At 39.7% G+C, this 4,347-nt stretch overlaps 1 pseudogene; it reads right to left on the bottom strand.

Moving 5' to 3' along the window:
- Positions 1 to 3,732: 3,732 nt before the first annotated feature.
- On the bottom strand, positions 3,733 to 4,347 carry LOC138160469 (large ribosomal subunit protein uL30m pseudogene; annotated as a pseudogene).

Raw genomic sequence — 4,347 nt, 5'->3', positions numbered from 1 at the left:
ACACACACACACATACATATATATATATATATATACATACATATATACTATTATTAATACTATTTTACATGTAATTGGGAAATAAGATATACCGACACTGGGGCATAGAGATCCACTGGAAAAGTCGAAAGGGGTATGGGAGAGAGCAGATTGGAGGAGGGGATATCCTGTGGGACTGCTATTTGGGGGCGGTGGGTAGGGGAAAAACAGGGAGAAAATTTGTAACTCAAAATCTGGTGGAAATGAATGATGTAAATCTTAAGTTAATAAAGCGTTTTTAAAAAAAGAATGCTTGAAAGTCCTCTATTCCACTGAATGACCATATTTTCCCCTGAAACATGATGCTGTTTTGCTGGGTAGGTGACTCTTGGTTTTAATCCCAGCTCCTTTGACCTCCACAATATCATATTCCAATCCTTCGATCCCTCAGTGTAGAAGCTGCCAGATCCTGGGTTATCCTGATTGTGTTTCCACAATATTCAAATTGTTTCTTCCTCGCTGCTCATAATATTCCCTCCTTAATCTGGGAATTCTGGAACCTGCCTATAATATTCCTAGGAGTTTTCTTTTTGGGATCTTTTTCAGGAGGTGATCGGTGGATTCTTTGAACCTCTTTTTTGCCCTCTGGTTCTAAAACATAAGGGCAGTTTTCTTTGAGAACTTCCTGGGGGATGATTTCTAGGTTCTTACTTTGATCATGGCTTTCAGGCAGTCCAATAATTTTTAAATTATCTCTTCTGGATCTATTTTCCAGGTCGTTGTTTTTCCCATGAGATATTTCACATTGCCTTCTATTTTTTCATTTGTTTGGATCTTTTTAAGAGCATCTTGATTTCTCAAAAAGTCATTAGCTTCCATTTGCTCCAATATAATCCTGAAGCAATGATTCTCCTCATTTAGCTTTTGAGATTCTTTTTCCATCTGTCAAATTTAGCTTTTTAAGGCATTCTTCTCCTCATTGCCTTTTTGAGCCTCTTTTTGCCATTTGAGTCAGTCTGTTTTTTAAGGTGTTATTTTCCTCAGTCAGGCTGTTGAACTCTCATTTCATAATTTTCTTGCATCATTCTCATTTCTCTTCTCAATTTTTCCTCCACTTCTTTTATTTGCTTCTTAAGGTCCTCTATGGCCTGTAACCAGCTCGTATTTTCCTTTGAAGCTTTTGGTGCAGAAGTTCTGACTTCACTGTCTTCTTCCTGTTCCATGCTTTGCTCCTTTTTGTCCCCAAAATAGGAGTCTAATGTTGAAATCTTCTGTCTGCTTTGTTTATTTTGCCTGGTCATGTTGCCCCTCAGTCACTTGACCCCTGGGCTTTTTGTCACAGTAGGATTCTGCCACCAGACAGGGGAGCTTTTGTCCAAAACGCTGGGGTTTTTTCAGCTGCCGGAGGTATTAGATGGGTGCCCTCTCTGAGGTCTCCACATGCTCTGGCAAGCTGGACACACACCCCAGAAACTCCACCCTAGACTGCAATCCAGATCCAAGCAGGTTAAAGCAAGAGCGATTACCCCTCAGACTGGTGCTTAGTCTCCCTACACTCTGCAGGCCAGGAGCTGAAGCTGTCATGTGGCCTTGGCTGGCTGTGCCTGCGTCTCTGCGGCTTCTTGCCCTGGGGCAAAAGCCACTCACTCCCACTTACTGGGTCCCAAAGTCCAGACTGCACTGACCTCTCACTTTGTCCTTTGCATCTATGTGTTGATAAATGTGGAAACGGCCACAGCTGCTGCTGATCTGGAGTCCCTCCGGCCTGTGGCTGGTCAGGCCCACCCTGGGGCTAAAGCCTCGGTGTGGGGCTGGGCTCAGTTCCCAGAGCACTACACTGGGTGATTCCTGCCAGCCTGCCAGGCTGTCCTCAGTAGGAGGTTAGCTTCTGTGTGTCATTTTGTGGGTTCTGCAGCTCCAAAATTTGTTTAGAGTCCCCTTTTTACATGGATTGAGGAAGGTGGAAACTGGAGCAGCGGGGAGGGCCTGCTTCTACTCTGCCATCTTGACTTCACACCCCCCCTCCAAAATGGATCATTTTGATTACATTAAATTGAAAATTTTCTGTACAAATTAAGTTAATGTAACCAAGATTAAGAGGGAAGTGGAAAATCAGGAATGAATTTTTATAACCAGTGTCTCTAATAAAGGCCTCATTTCTAAAATATACAAAGAATTGAGTCAAATCTATAAAAAACAAGTAATTCCCCAATTGATAAATGATCAAAAGATATGAACAGTCAGTTTTCAGAGGAAGAAATTAAAGATATGTATAAGCATATGAAAAAATGCTCTAAATCACTACTGATTAGAGAAATGCATATCAAAAAAACTCTGAGGTACCACACCTCACCACACCTCAGATTGGCTAAGATGACAAAAAAGGAAAATGATAAACACTGAAGAGGATGTGGAAAAATTATAACACTAATGCATTGTTGGTGGAGGTGTGAACTGATCCAACCATTCTGGAGAGCAATTTGGAACTATGTCCAAAGGGCTATAAAAAAGTGCTTACCCTTTGACCTAGCAATACCACTTCTAGGGTTGTATCCCAAAGAGATCAGAGAAGTGGGAGGAGGACCTGTATGTACAAAAATATTTATAGTAGCTCTTTTTGTGATGGGAAGGAATTGGAAATCAAGTGTATGCCCATCAATTGAGGAATGGCTGAACAAGTTGTGTTATAAGTTGTGGTGTAATGAAATACTATTGTGCTATAAGAAATGAGGAGCAGACAGATTTAATAATAACCTGGAGAGACTTATATAAACTGAATGAGAAGAGCAGAACCAGGAGAAATCTGTACACAATTTCAGACATAACATATATGTGATAACTAACTGATAGACTGGGCTCTTCTCAGCAATGCAAAGTTATAAGACAACTCCAAAAGACTCATGATGGAAAGAGATATCCACATCCAGAGAAAGAGCTGCCAAGGGTGAATGCAGATTTAAGTAAACTACTTGCTCTCTTTCTTTTTCTTGTTTTGTTTTGTTTCCTCTTTCCAATGATCATTCCATTGGTTATAACCCATCTTTACAATCTTACTAATGTTTAATGTGAAGGTATTTGTAGATCATACATTTGATTGCATGCTGCTATGGAGGGAGGGGGAGGAAAAGAAGGGGGAGAAAATTTGAACCTCAAGGGACTGTGGAACTGAATGCTGTAAACTAAAAGTAGATAAACAAAATAATTTAAAAAAAGAAATTATCAAAGAAAACTGCCCTGAAACAGAGAGCAAAATAGACATTGCAAGAATCAACTGATCATCTCCTTAAAGAGATCCCAAAATGAAAATACCCAGGAATATTATAACTAAATTCTAGAGCTCCCAGGTCAAGGAGAAAATACTGCAAATAGCCAGAAAGAAACAATTCAAATATCATGGAGTCAGGATAACTCAAGATCTAGCAGCTTCTATATTAAAGGAGCAGAGGACTTGGAATTATATTCAGGAGGCAAAGGAGCTAGTATTACAACCAAGAATCAACAACCTACCCAACAAAATTGAATATAATCTTCAGGGGAAAATAATAGATATTCAATGAAATAGAGGACTTTCAAGCATTCCTGACGAAAATATCAGAGCTAAAGAGAAAATATGACTTCCAAATATAAGACTCAAGAGAAGGATAAAAAGGTAAACAGGAAAAAGAAACCATAAGATTAAACGGTTTATATACCTACATGGGAAGATGATACTTGTAACTCCTAAGAACTTTCTCATTATTTGGGGGGGTGGGGTTTGAAAACACATTTTAATGAAAACACATGAAGAATATTTAAAGAAAGTGAGAAAGTTATTAGGCCTTATTTGCCTTCTGTCCCAGTGGTTTTAGATACCAACGTACTACTTATTCACCTGTGGTCTTGAGGCAAGTTTCTGACATCTCTTCTTCTGTTGGAAGTCCTTGTGGTAATTTTAATGGCTAGATTCTTATCAGATGCTTAACCATTTTCAATTTTGCATTCACTGAAGGGATATTCTTATGCACTTGTGGAGTATTTGCTTTCTCCAGTCCAAGGAGTTTTATGACTTCCTTTTCCCAATATGGTCTTCTGTGCACACTTTGAATTCTGGTGACAATGTGTAATTTATGAGGGTGTTGAGGGTCCCCACCATATTTTTTATGAGCTGCAGGTATAGGCTGAAACACTTCATCTGGTATCCTTGACCTGGTAAATTTATGATGAATCCAATCAGTTGAGGTGAGAGATTCCAGGCTTTTTGTCACATTCTGTACTCTACTGTGAGGGCTCTGGGTCACTAAGCGCAAAATTCCTGCCATTAAGTACCACCACTGATGATATCACTGTCCAAAAAACATCTCCACTCGGCCACAGTCGCCTCTGGTTTCT

This window comes from Petaurus breviceps, unplaced genomic scaffold (genome assembly GCF_028583685.1).
Source record: "Petaurus breviceps papuanus isolate PSGF00001 unplaced genomic scaffold, PetGlider_PUasm1.0 181, whole genome shotgun sequence".
Classification (NCBI taxonomy): Eukaryota; Metazoa; Chordata; class Mammalia; order Diprotodontia; family Petauridae; genus Petaurus; species Petaurus breviceps.
This window is presented reverse-complemented; position numbering and strand designations above follow the sequence as displayed.